The 15,544-nt window shown below is 27.9% G+C and overlaps 1 protein-coding gene and 2 non-coding genes across 3 annotated transcripts in view; 2 read left to right on the top strand and 1 right to left on the bottom strand.

Annotated features, from left to right (window-relative positions):
* Positions 1-54: 54 nt before the first annotated feature.
* Trnai-aau (transfer RNA isoleucine (anticodon AAU)) lies at positions 55-128 on the bottom strand. Its single transcript has one exon. It is a non-coding gene; the product is annotated as a tRNA-Ile (tRNA).
* A 2,517-nt stretch (positions 129-2,645) lies between these two features.
* Trnal-aag (transfer RNA leucine (anticodon AAG)) lies at positions 2,646-2,727 on the top strand. Its single transcript has one exon. It is a non-coding gene; the product is annotated as a tRNA-Leu (tRNA).
* Positions 2,728-4,281: 1,554 nt separating this feature from the next.
* LOC116771830 (uncharacterized) overlaps positions 4,282-15,544 on the top strand; it is a 44,352-nt gene continuing 33,089 nt past the window's right edge. The window contains exons 1-2 of the mRNA XM_032663809.2: positions 4,282-4,521; positions 13,563-13,594. The gene's annotated coding sequence lies outside the window, so the exon portion shown is untranslated. The remainder of the gene's footprint in view (positions 4,522-13,562; positions 13,595-15,544) is intronic.

Below are 15,544 nucleotides of genomic sequence, written 5' to 3'. Positions count from 1 at the left end.
TTAAATAAATATTATTTACAAGAGAAGTGGTCTAAAAAAAGCAAAAAAAGAAAGTGGCCCATGAGGGGATCGAACCCGCGACCTTCGCGTTATTAGCACGACGCTCTAACCAACTGAGCTAATGGGCCGTTGGAATGAGTATTAAAATTGTACATTTTATAAATAATTTTTTTTTTAAATTACATTTAAAATAACTTTTTTTTTAATTATATAGTTAAAAAGTTTGTTAACAACATAATACAATTAATAACAATCATACAAGTATTTATAAAAACAAAATAATTAAAGACGTGATTATTATAGGCAAGATAGGTATTATTCGTATTCGTGTACGCGTTCCCATACATTTAAAAAGTTCTATAAATACAAAAATACAATTACGAAATTAACCTGGCAGCACACAGTCAAAAAAAAACACAATAAGCATGTATTGTTAATAATTACGACGAAGTGCCACCGAAGTGGGTAAAATACAAAGTTCAAATTATCTTACAATGCAAGCAATCACAATCTTTTAAGACTTCAAAACGGATTATCCCAAATGATTCTAGAACCTATTCCATACGCATTAACAGCGGTTATTCCCTACTTCATTGCTGGTTATAAAAACAGACTTGTTATCAGTAAATTTTATATGATAACAGGTTTATTTCATTTTACAATTGATTGTAATGAATCTTAATACAGAAGTGACTTATAAAAAATATAAAAAAAAAATTACGTCTAGAAGAAAACTTTGTTGCAAAATTGGTAACAGAAACGGTAGGAATTATGTATTTAGAGTGGGATCATAAAGTCTATAACGGGGCAGTGACTCCAGGTGATTTCCTCTATATAACATTGAATTGAAACTAGCCGCCCTACTAATAAAAAAGCATATTAACTTGAGAAGTGATGATTAGCTAAATTATAGTCGTACTTGTTATACAATATCGGTACTATTTACCGCTAGGTGGCGCTGTTCTTAAATTAAGAAAACCATTAGTCCTTTTTCTGAAAAACCTGTTCCTGATAAAATGTTTGCTTACCAACTATTTGTAATACAATATGTTTTTTAAAGATAACAAAAGTAATTAATTCTATTAAATAATTTGCGATTCCAATAATTTAAAATTAATATCAACAAATTGTTACAAGTGTTTAAAGTGACAAAGTATTTATACTCTGATAATTGCGAAATATTGATTCTATTATGAGATAAGGGTGAAATGTAGTGACTTACATATAAACTGATATTCTTAAACCATTTTATTGCATAATTTGTCAAAATTTCGCTGTTAAACAAACTAAAATCAGTCACGTATTGCGCTTGTAAATAGCACCTTAGCGCATTTCTATGAAATTTTAAACAGTTGCATCACTTCAAAGAAATTTGTGAAGCAGTAACTTTTGTTACATAAAACTTAAATAAATTAACTGTCTTGTCACTTACATGACAGTTTGGCTGTATGCATCGGATTACAGGCTGAGAACTGTTGTATTAATAAAAAATATACACCATAATATTTTTACTGCCTTAAGAAGCTTTAAAAGCATTACGTTTATCAAATGACCCATTGTAAAGATAGTACTATAATGAGGTTTATTATAAAAAATGTATAGCAAAATAATGTTATGAGAAAGATCTTTAGTACGAATTCGTCAGATCCTAATAGCATGTTTAACATGTACAGATCATTTTATGCAAAAATTCCTCTGTTTAAATGGAATAACTTGATCGGTGTACCTACAGCATGAAATTTGCATGAAATCGTTAAATTTATTCAGCATAAGTTTTTTTTTTTTTTCTTAAAATTAACGGAAACATTGCACAACACTAATCATGAGTTGTTAAAATGTCTTATTCACAAAACTTTCCTTTTGTTATGTTATGTTAATATTATCCATCTATTATATATAAAACAAATGTAAATATATATAAATGTCATGTATATATTTTTAATTTACGATCAATTCAATTGCCGTTAACCGATTGATGATATTAAAATATAATATAAATCGATACCGTTTGTACAAAACAATAATTTTTAATTTTATTGAAATGAAATGTCCTCTGCTGATTGTAAATATTAATTGGAAATAATAATATATTTATCTGAGCATAATATATATATAATTATTCGTACTATTATACTATATAATCATAATAGGTTCATAAAAAAAATTGTTAAACCAAAAATAGTGCAGCTAATATTCGCCTTAAATAATATTTTAAGTAATAGTGTATTTAAAAAAATATAGCCGAAAGCTTTCAATCCAGTCTGTTATTGTATATAGTACACTTTAATTTGGGCTACATGCAACTTATGTATGAAAAAATTTTCAAAGCACAAGCCGTGTCTTTAATAGTTTATAGTATACCACAGATTATAAAATTACGGACGAACTTCTGTATCAAGACATTTATTTATTATATTTTGGATATTTCGCTTATTTTTTACTTATGTAAAGATCATTGGAATAAAATTAATTTTGTTACTGAAATTTCTTATAAAATAAATTCTGCAATCTAAAGTATTACTGCGGTACCAAATGAAATACAAATATGTAAAATTTCTTGAATTAAAAAATCCTTTAAATTTTTTGTAATTAGTATAGTAAAGTATTCTTAGAATACGATTTATAATTTCAACCATGTTGGCATCGGTAGCGTGGCCGAGCGGTCTAAGGCGCTGGTTTAAGGCACCAGTCTCTTCGGAGGCGTGGGTTCGAATCCCACCGCTGCCAGGTTAGCTTTTTGCATACCTTCAATTTTTCTAAGAGTTTTAAATGTATTTCTTAACTTTTATTTTCTAGTCATATATTTTTAAACATAAATAAAAAACGCATAGCTTTTTTATTTACATTTGAGATATATAACATTAATACACATTATCAAAACTGAAAACACATCCTCCGATTAGGCAAGAGCTGTTATGTGAATCCCAAAAGAATTTAAAAAAAAAACCGGTGGTCCGCTGTTCGAATTCTTAAAAAAAAAAAATATAATAAAAAATAATCTCTTAAAGAATTTTAAATAACTTTATGCATCTGTATATTCTAATGTACTTTTCACGTAACAACGACTGTATTATGGTATGATAAAAGGTATGTAACGTTAACAGTATATATATATACATATTTTTAAGTTTATTTACTTTACAATACAAAAGTTTAAAATACATCCACTGAAGAATAAATTCGGTGACTTAATTCATAGATTTATACATTTATTGCTTCTAAGTAAAATTTTTAACACTTATAGTTTATATTTAGGGATCCGTAGCCAAATGACAAAAAACGGAACCCTTATAGATTCGTCATGTCTGTCTGTCCGTCCGTATGTCACAGCCACTTATTTCCGAATACATCAACCTACATAGTTGAAACTTTGTAGGTGGATGTATTCTGGTAACCGCTATTTGAATTTTGAATAAAAATTTATAAATTTAAAAATTTAAAAGGGGCACTCCATAGATGGAACTGATAAAAAAAAAATTCAGCTAACCTATACGTGATGGGTATTTATGGATAGGGCTTTAAAAAAGACAAAAGTATCTGGAACCTTTTTTCGTCAAAAGCAATTGTTTGAAAAATAGACGCTTAAAAAAGGGAAAAATTAATGTCCCCCCCCCCCTCTAACTTTTAAATTTAAAAAAATATATGCTATAGAATTCAATGGAAACATTCAACGAAAATTGGTTTGAATGAGATATCATTATTATTTTTTTAAGAAATAATACATTTTCAAAAAACGCATATAAAATTGTGTCGTTCATACAAACACTATATAAAACCAAGTTATATTTTTATAAAACATCGATCAAGTTATGACGCACTACAATAACTTTTATAATATGTCATCTACTTGCTGCTACGGAACCCTTCATGGGCGAGACCGACTCGCACTTGTTTCATTTCTTTTATTCAATGTAAATAAAAAATAGACTAGTATGAATTGTGAATATGGTGGACTTTTATAGCCTTATTGCTAGAAGAGAAAAAGCATAATATTTTTAATCCAATACATAACTCCCTTTATAATTTATATATTTCAAATACAAACAAACACGCCATATTTATTTCCTTATTAGATATATTAACCACACAGCGTCTTAAGAACAAAAATGTTTACAACCCCATAAAATGATTTAAACGTTCGGTACAAAATGATTTTATAGTGACAAAACTCATTAAATTCTTATTATTTACGACTGCATTCTATAATGATGACGTTTTTCAGCAGCAGACGATCAAAAGGCATTGTTTTTATCTGCGAAGCGTTGATATCATAGCACATCCCCGTGCATTACCACAATATGCGCGTTGGCAGGTGCTTGCCGCCATTTATCCGACACGCGCGGCACCAACGAGTCTATTCGACTCACAGACGATTGACGAACTAAACGCGACAGTCGACACTCGCACGTCCCTTTTTTAACAGATTAAAAATAATCATGTAACATGTGTATGTGGTTCAAACTTTTTTGTGATAAATTATATTAATGAATCTCCCAAGCGTTTGTACGTGCCGATAGAGAGGTGAGTTTGTATATTATAAAATATTGTTATACGAAATAAATTTTATATTTTTTACTAATATTAATATAGAAGAGCTACCGTTTATTAAACGATATTCAATAAGCGAGATTTCATATTTTCTTTTCGCTGCTCACTGTTATAAGAAGCTCGTATAGTTTTATTTTATTTAAAAATATCTAACTATCCTAAAGCCAAGTAGTAAATAAAATTAATAATAAACATTGAACTTGTATAACATACGAAGAACAAACAATTTTAAATTTAATTTAAATTTTATGCAATGAAATAAAATTAAGAAAAAACAATAATTATTTACTTTTTATACCTTGCAATGTAGTTGTTATAATAAAAAAGATCATGTATGTCACGGAATAAGAAATAAGCGTCAATTTTGACACAAAAGCTTTTTTAATACTAAAAGTGGAAAATTTAAATAGACAGTATTTTAAATTATTAAATTTATTAAATAAAAATTATTTTCGAATACTTTATGATTTAAATTGTAAGTCTTATAAAAATCATAGAAAACATAATTAACAAAATAAAATTTTAATTTAAGTCAAAATTTATGATACTTATCAAGAAAACAATAGAATTAAAACATTTAATAGATATAAATAAAATATTAATAGTATTGAAAAAACCCGCGATTCAGGTATTTATATAAACTATAAAGTATTCGGAGACTGTTTCAAATGTCATAATAATTTAAAATATTAATCTGCATTTATAATAACATATAAATTTTTCTGAAATTGCGCGTATTTTTAATCTATCGCTTTAAATAAATATATTATTTATATTCAAAATTATGTACAAATATTAAACGGTATGAAGTCGTTTTTTTTATTTAGCACCTAAATTCAAATTAATTTCATTTCAGTACAGTCGTAATTTTTTTGATAATAATACGAAGTTATTCTTAGTGAAACGCTTAAATATTTATAGATTTTGTACTAAAAATAGACAGTGATAGAAATAAAAATATGTTATGAGGATGACAAAATCTATTTTAAATTCTGCTCATAACGATTTTTAATATTTGGAAGCTGATTAATAACTAGTTTTTGAACCGGATTCTCGTAGGTATGTTTGGCAAGATTTCATGTGTTTATTATATTTTCAGAATAAATACAGTTACTGTCTATTGATAAATTACATCACTTATAACCAAATAAAAAGTATTTTACTCAGTTTATTTTATGAAAGCTTTTTTTAATTAATTTTTTTACTAAATTTTGTAAGGGAACCCTTTATCTATAATAACTATACGGTTATTTACGAGCGCCTCATTCATTTGGTTATCCCATCAAAGTCCAACCAGGAAGGACGAACTGATTGACAAATCTAAAAATAATTTATGGCATTGTTTAAATTATTCTATGAATAAAACGGAAGAGTTGTTTTAAAATTTCAGTTTTATTTATACGTATAGATCTAAACTATGAACTGTAATATTATCTTCACGAACTAAAACTTACTTTTTTTAAATATATTTGAAGATCCAAATTCAAAGAATTCTTAATTTAATAGTATAAACAAAATACGTTTATTAATTAGTTTGCCATATTGCAATAGGATAACAGTTTTAAATTTTATAACTGATGACAACATTTTCAACCATAAAATTGTAATCTCAAAAGGACTCGTATCCAGAGCCGTAAAAATATTTACAAAAAAAATAAAATTGTAATTCAATCTATTACTGATTCTTGTAAACCACAGCTTCTGACTTTTTCCATGTTCCCACAGTTGCCGGTAAAAGAATTGATAATTGGTAACAATATAATGTGATTGTATTGCATTCAAGTGTTCTTAAACTTGTCTTGTATGGGACCGTAGTGTATTGATACACTCGTGAACAGACGTCTGATACGGAATTAATGGCGATTAAACAGAAATCATACCTCTCAACGTCAGTATAATAGTTTGATGAGAAAGCCTCAATTAAATGTCAGCTCGGTTATAACTTTGACATTTGTGTTTTAAATATAGAATTTAAAGGAGGACTATTCATTTTTTAATTCTGATCTGTCTATAAGTGTGTAGATCCTGCGTAAAAAAATATTATAACACGTGTTGTGCTAAATACAAATTTTTCTTAATATGTAAAAGAGAAAAAGAAAAAATTAAAGATTACATTTTACAATCATAACAAAATATATACCTTCGACGGTAACTAAACGAGTCTTCGACCTAATGTCACTATAATGACATAATGTCATTAAAAAAAAAACATATACAGCCAAGTGCTAAAGAGTCTTGATAATGTATAATATATCGTGGATAGTAAAGACACTGAATAGAAAAGATCGTAACTATTTATTGCTTACCTAAGAGAATAGCCGATTCTAAAATATTCTCAATGAGCTCGTTGTCAACACGTTTCCTTTGTTAAACTGTGTGTAAATAATTTTATTTTCTTTGAATATATTGTATGTTGTAGGTTAATCTACCTTTGTTTGATATACCTTTTCATCAAGAATTCTATGTTTGTATATAAATATTTATATTAACAGGGCGCATTCACGTTTCCTTGTTGGTTGACAATAGGTTTTAAGAGATTCAAATATATATAAACAGTTTTGTGCCATTTTAACTAAAGTGTTCTGAATAACAACACGAACCATCGTATAAAACAACAAATAAATCGAAAATAAAAAAATATGAATAAAATTATGCTAAAATCAGAATTAACAAAAAAAATTGTAACATTATCTTTCGATCTATCTTTTTAGTTGCCTTATTTGTAGTATTTTTTAAAATTATTGTTTATAGAGTCTTATATCTTTCTTGGTGTGCTCATTAACCACTTAATTTACAATTTACTATAAGTGTTATATATTTTTGTAATAATTTCTTAAGGTCCCTTATGACCTTACCTAAAAAAAGGTGTTAAACTTTTTTTAATTTGTTCGCTTCTATATATTCGTCCAAATTTCTAAGAAATTTAGTTTTAGATTTACTAAATTCACTCTTATTAGTGAAAATGTTCATTGTAACAAAGGGGACGGGAAAAAATTAAGACTAAAATGAATAGTTTCTAAAATCGGTTACAAAAAATTATAAATACTTAATGTTAATGCTAAAATTTATGGAAAAACAAACCTTTTCAATTTATTAAACATTTTAAGTACTTTCGCTACAGTGACAAACAATGCACAATATATCAGAATCCGAAAACCAGTTTTTCAGTTCGACACGAACGTTTTAAGACACGAACAAACTTACCGTAAATAAGACACGCAAACTATTAGTTTCGCAGTCCGTGAAAAATTTACGTTTTTTTTACCAATGTAATTATGATCAAGTAACGCTACAAGTACAATGAAAATATTTATACAATATAAGACATTCAATTGTCGCATTTAAGATGTGGTACCACTTACCATCGGATTCGTGTGGCCTTTTGCTAATATGCTGTAGGCAACGCCTTTTAGCAGGCGTTACTGATGGTGACCAATGTGGCTTAACCTTAACGGTGTCAATCCCCTCCAATGTATTAGTAACCCGTGTTTTAAGCAATCTGATACATGACAATTCAATATCATCGTTTATACATACTTAATTGTCACGACTCCGAGCGAAATATGAAAAAAACAACTGTTTTGACAGCAATGACGTTGACATTAAAAAGGTAAGCAGGGAAATTTAAAAAATATATGCATATGTATGTGTATAAAGCCATAGAATCAAGAATGCATAAAAATTTGAATGACATATATGCTTTTACTAATTATTAATTGGGTTTTAAATTCATAGTATAAAATTCTGAAAAGTCCTCTATTGTGCCTAACATATTAGTGTATAGATTTTATTGTATATTAAATTTTCTTTTCTAAAACCATTAAGTATATGAAACTCTAAATTTTTATTAAGCTTTATTTAAAATAAATACTATTAAAAATAAGTAAAATAATAAAATAAAAATATTAATTTATTTAGAAACATTTCTTTATAACTCTACAAATCACCTAATAAACTATTTTCGTATTGAAAATGTCATTAAAATTTCTGAACGTCTTTTTCAATAAATATATGCTTCATATATCAATGTAATATAATCGAACAGAAGTAAGTGAATCAAGAAATAAGCGGAACTATTTGAATTATCATAAAAATTAAAACGTGACGCGCACGTGCCGTTATTTTTGTTAAAATTTTTATATTCCGTTTACATTCCTTTGGTCCGACATCAAAGTTCTTCAGATGTGACAGCGTCGAGCGGCAAGTTTTAAATTTATAAATAGTTGAATTTACGTAACATTTTAGGTTAAGATATTTTTTCAACAGTTATTATTCTTATATATTATTGATTGATTTAATAAATGAATATAAGCATAACTTATGAATTAAAAGCAATAAAAGTATCAGGTCAGCTTAAAAATTCTTACTTAAATTGGAGATGTGATACAAAAAATCGATACGACATAACCTCACAAGAACTTCATACGGCGTAATATAAGACGATATCGTAAAAAAATCGTAAACTAGTGATGTAAACGCGGTGTGGTCAATTTGGTAACGGTATAAGACTAACGGAGGCATATACTACACTCCGTAACATGTAGATCATGCAATCGTTTAGTTTTTACTGTTAATACTGTAAATGTACTAATTTACGTCCTTACTATATATTTTTTATCGTTTGATAAAGCAATTTGACTCATTTAATTTGACAATATTTAGGTATGTATACATAAATTTTATCATTATTCTTACTGAAATGAAGGATGTTTATCTTCGCTTTGTGAATGAAATATGAAATAAATACATCTTTCGTATTTTATTCTGAACTAGTTATTTATAATTATTAAGTAATTCTGGTTTCAAGCATCTAAAATTGCTTTTAGCCTACTGTTCTATGTTCGCCTCTTTCAATCGTATTCAATATCCTGACGTTGTGAATTTAAAATTAATAAATCATAGTGTGTAAAAATTATATTTTCTCAAAATATATAGAATAATGTAACATTAAATACAATTGTTAAATAATAATCGATAACAGATCTAAAAGTATACAACATGTCGATATATAATAAATGAGGTTTGTTATGTACAAAATTTATTATTATATTAAACAACGTGAAATCCACAAGTTTGATAGTTTGTAAATATTTTATTTGAGACAATGTATTGTGTATTTAAGGCAACAGTGATGTGCGAACACGTTCTGGCAACACTGGATACTCATAATGTCGGATACGAGGCATAATTTTCATAACTAGTTTCTTTAACAAAACTGAAGCAATAGTCTGCATTTTTTGTTGTAATTTATTCGTTGGAAATTTAAATTTGTTTTTTATTTTTTTTTACTTTAAAATCTAAGCATAGATTCTGCTGAGGCATCTTTGCAAATGGACGAGTTTCTTATAACTATATTCATAATAACTGTTAGTTTAATTTGGGTATAATTCACTATAATACTCAAGTATTCCATATTTTCTTTCACCGATAGACTACATAGAGTGCGCGAAAGGTATCATTTAAAAATCTACAGGAAATGTCAAAGTCAGGTTTTTAAACATAACTATTGAAATATCTCACGTAATGTGGTTATTTATGTTTTTTTTATAATACAGGTTACTAAGCGTTTGTAATTAACAATAATATTGAAGTAATTGCATTTTTAAAGGGAAAAAATCAACAAAAAAAAAACAATAAAGTGCGTTTCAAATGACATAAGTTTTCATATCCATAATACCAAAGACAATAAAATATTTGTCATCTTTCATAATACATATAAATTTTTAATTTATATCAGCATACAGTTTTATTCATTCAACCAAAATATTTAGCTCGAAATCTGTTACACAGTAATAATAATATAACATTTTATATCTCCCATATCAAAACTAAAATGTCTTTTCTTTTGAATAAATAAAATAGAAGATAAAGATTATATAGTTTAACTACAGAACTATTTAATTGTTAATTTGTATGTCATAGTTTAAAAATTATTTGTACCATTTGATATTATTAACGTTTAGAAACGTTAAACAATGTTTATTAATCATTAACAATATGCACCCAAAACTATGAAATAGTAAACAGTAAACGATGGCAAAATAAAGTTTATAATGCCATAATGTTACACTAAAGAATCTTGAATATTTCCAAGTGCGATTAAACAATGATTTTTAAATTTCAAACAACGATCTCTAAAAGTACCAATCAAACGTGATTTAACACTCCAATAAGGCGAACTATTATCCGAAAACCCAGAGCATAGAACATTTACTCTTAGTCCAGATGACATCATGTCTCCGTGAAGCAAATAGACTTTCAATTCGTACAACCAATGCATATAAAGTGTTGCAAAATATTACGTAAACAGTTCAAATAATATGTGATTGGAATTTTTACTGTTCTATAATGGATCACACACCAATATATAGTATTCAGGAACTTAGATAACTTAATTTTTATGTTTAGCGTACCATGCATAACATTAGTTCAACACGTCGTATTAATTATAGTAAAATCCTTTAGTTTTCAACTTTAATTGAGATACATTATCGATGCTCACGGCCTTATAAAGATGTAATCTGTATTGATAATAAAGTGAACAATATTTGCATATAAGCTAGGGTTGTCACTTGTCATTGCAAGATACACGTAGGGTGGTCATTAAAATGTAGAAATTATCATTCTGTAGTTGATTTAAATAAAAAAGTGATTGTTTCAACCTTATTTAATTGAGGACGTTTTTTAAGTGTACTTTACATAGATTAGATAGTTTTGTATTATTTCTGAAGATGTTGTTTTGCCTTTCATTAAAATTATATCTTCCTTTATAACACCATTATTGCTAAGAATAAATAATGAATACGCAAGTTAATTATTATTATTAGTATCTATTATAAAATTGTATTTGATTTCTGTTAAAACATACATATTACTTATTCGTATAATTTTGTTTTTAGTATTAAAGTTATGTTGCGTTAGTGCTTGAAATATAATTAGAATAGAAAATTAAGGTTTAAAATTTAATAATCACGAGCAAGACTTGTTCCGGGATCCACTGGAATATAAAGTTCCAATATAACCAATTAAGAGTATATTTCGCCTCTTAATGATATTTTATCTAACGAGCAAGGTCATGCTTATTCTGACTTCTCCATATTATGTATAACCGTTTTTAGCAGCACGTTACATTGAAACCGCTAATCCCGTTGTACTTATGCACATAAGCAGTTACACGGACAGATTTCATATATTTAAATGTTGCGAGTCATAGTGGTAACCTAATAGGTGTCCTAACAAGCATGTCAAGTTTATAAGTAAGCACTTAGTAGCAGCGATGAGCTCTCACACCATTCCACTACGGTTTCAATCTACTAATCTTTTTAACCGTGCGAAAGTTTCTAACTTATGATTAGATATCGCAGATAATACATTTTTAGCTTCGACTTTGGCTGTATATAAAAAAAAGGTTTCAAATAATTTGTTTTTTTTTTTTCAATCAGAGAAAAGCGAATGGAGGACAAACAAATGAATAATTCAAATGTTTATTCCTGTGTATTTATATGGAGATTAAAAATATTGATGCCTAGTCATGTCTATGATAGAATTTACACAATACTTAAATCATTTATGACTTTATTCAATGTTTATTTTATATCTTTTGTGTGTATTTCATCAATTTTAATGTCTTATTAGTTTTTTTTCTTACATATCGTATAATATATAATAAACATAAAACATAACTTATAACGGGATCTAATTAGGCTTTCGGTAAATAGAATTACAAATTATGTTATATCTTAAATGTGAGCTGTGAGAAACAGCTGGACGGGTCCGCCATTTTATGCTCAAAGATAAGATTATTTCGGCAACTATAATGGTTGTTTCATTGAGTCCATTATTAATTTATTGTTCTATTATTAAGGAGTTTAATACCAATAAAAGGTTTTTCACATGTTTTCTTCATTAGTCGTATTGATAAGGTTAGTGCTTGCTTATTACCAACGAGTTTGTCTATGAAGTGATGAAGTGAAATAAATTATATATGTACCTACCTATGTAGTTTTTTATGAATTATATATCGGATAAATATCAACATAAAAAATTAGATGGTTGTTCATAAGGATTAAAATAAAATATAAAAATGAATATGAAGAATTTTTAATTTTTAAAAGTACTTTAGAAAAGACAGTTGATTGAACGCATCAATTTTTTCATTCGATCCCTCCGATGTTATAAAAAGTTACAATTCAGAGCGAATTCTATGAATCAATTATAATAAAAACCAAGGAAGAAGTGTACAAGAGTTATTCTTGGGCAGTTAGGAAACGCTCGAGCGAAGACCAGCCTACCATATCGCACGGGTTTATGGTTTTGATATTAACTTAACAATGGACCTTATTGTGAAAGAAATAAGGGTTATATGAAAAATATAAAATGGCCATAACATAATAAGCAGCATAAGTGAATGAACTAACGCAATGAGCGGTCTATATAGCGCGTGCTGTTAAAATAATAATTGATATAATTATTATTATTTCTTTTTTAAGTTGATTGTGCGTTAGGCACAGGTCCGATTTTTAGAGACATTATTTTTTAATCTGTACCAAATGTAAAAGACTTTATTATTAAGTCATTTATAAACCATGTAGCCACCGGGCTAAAAGTTTATGATAAGACATAACAAGTAACTAATTCAAAATGAAACTAACAATTCAAATATCACTTATATTAAGTTAATTTATTAGAACTGATAATATTTGTTTTATAGTGGAGGTATGTATTATAAATAATAAATTTTTTCAGAACTAAACAATATATCTGTACGCTTATAACAAGTTTGCATCGTCACACTATATACGGAACGTTTCAAGTTTTAACTTCATAAATTCGCGTATCTATTATGTACTGCATGAAAATATAAAATTGTGGTGACTGATATTTAATTAAACAAATCCTAATAAAATATAGATATTAAACTTATTATTATTTTTTATTTTTAAAAATACGTTTCAATTTCTAATAAATTCTCCGTGATGGCATAACAGTTATTAATTTTCTTTTTTAAATTTCAGAACGGTTCTTTTGACCACGATGACGTCATAAGGTAAGCTCATAGATATAAATGTCTCCTTATATTAGAATACTATATTAGTTTAAATTTTGAACCGATGTATGTATATTATTTATGTGAGACGTCTCAACATAGAATGTAGGAGATATCGAGATGAAATTGCACATCGAGAATGAGATTTAAAGCCATTTCGAATTGATAAATCTGTGATGCGGTTATAAATGGTGTTCGCCAAAATATAACCAAGACAAATAGGTTCATGGCGAAGACCAGTTTGTAAGTATGCACGAAATCAGCGATCTCATCTACCGGAGACAGGACATCGGGTCCAGTTTAACGATCGACTTCAACAATAAATGATACATGAAGGTTATCGTGAGCGTAAAGATCGAACGGCCATTACGATCATATTGATGTCTCACGAGCATACACAGAATATTGGTTATTTTAAATAACTTTCCATAACTTCAACGAAATAACTTCATCACAAATTATATGTTTATAACCTTTCTAATTATTACGTTCGTACATGATATATTTATTTAATAAATTAAAAAAAAATGTAAATCCGCCTTGTATATCTCTTTTCCGATTTATTACAAGTTATCTGATTTAGATCAACTTAAAACGGCATCACTAATGGATAGTTATGTTGCTTTTATCTATGCAAAATAATATATCTATAAAATTACATTCTGTAAAAATGGTTTTGATGTTTAGAATTTCAAATCCATTAAGAAACATGTGACGTAATTGATTGATTGCGAGTTAACGAATTATTGATTATCTTTATAACTTAAAAAACCGTGTTAATAATTTTATGTGTAGTCGACACTGTATTAAAAATACGTATGAAATGTGAAGTGGTGTATTGCTACTACTTTCTAGATGATTAGAATATGCAGTGTTATTAGTCGTAAACACTATAACAACATGCGATATTACCTATAAAGTAAGTAGCGTTTATAATCAAATGCCCATTAATAATACCACAGTCTCTTAACATGACTGACTTAAAATCTTAAACAGGGATATACTCATCAATAACTACTTTTGTTGGGAAAGAAAAACGTCTTATATGAACTTATTTGTTGCTTTCATGATGCGCTTAAGTACAGCAGTATAAAGAATATATGACATTTTATAAGATACCAGTAACCATACATTATTATTTCCTGATTTAATGGCTGCATCCTATCAGGACATTACGTTTATACTCAGTGTGACCAACCGCAAATAGTAAGGTATTAGCCACGCATAACTAAGGCACGCGATCGTTGTCATACGAAGACCAGACATTCTTACACCTCAAGCAATAGAAGCAGCGTCCCCAGAACAAATTACATATGTCATAAAAACAGCACTGGAAGCGCTTAATAAATGCAATACGACGCGTGCGCAGCTCAATACAAGTTTTTTTTTCTAATACCTTCAAGTAGGAAATGGACTCCATAGTTACGGACAGTATCATTACGTAGCCGATTTATTTTAATACGCTATGTAATATGAACATTCCTCATCATTTCTCATATTTAAAGATGATTTGCAGAATACCATTTGTATAGATTTTGGTCCTCAAATCGATGGTAACGGATCGAGGTCAGAGGGTCACCACCCAAAGCGGCGGAGAACACAGATATCCAATGATTGTTCTCCAATAATGGATTCCCGTAATGAATCTTTGATTATAAAATGATAGACGGAATTATAAATCAATCGGTTACTTCTTAATTTGCTATTTATCTGCATTATCACTTTTTGCTTGATTTTTGATTAAGAATCATATAGGAATTTCATGATTCCCGCCGCTTCCTTGTGTTCATTGATTAATGACATTTTCTTATAACAACCAACCCTTCGAATAAGCAATCACTAGATGTCATTAGTTCTATTAAATTAGATGCAAAGATACCAGACGGTAATAATATATTATAGGACAAATAAGATTTAAAAAATTACTGACAGATTTAAATATTATATAAT

Source organism: Danaus plexippus, assembly GCF_018135715.1.
Source record: "Danaus plexippus chromosome 16 unlocalized genomic scaffold, MEX_DaPlex mxdp_23, whole genome shotgun sequence".
Classification (NCBI taxonomy): Eukaryota; Metazoa; Arthropoda; class Insecta; order Lepidoptera; family Nymphalidae; genus Danaus; species Danaus plexippus.
Note: the sequence above shows the minus strand (reverse complement) of the source record. Positions and strands in the feature narration are given on the sequence as shown.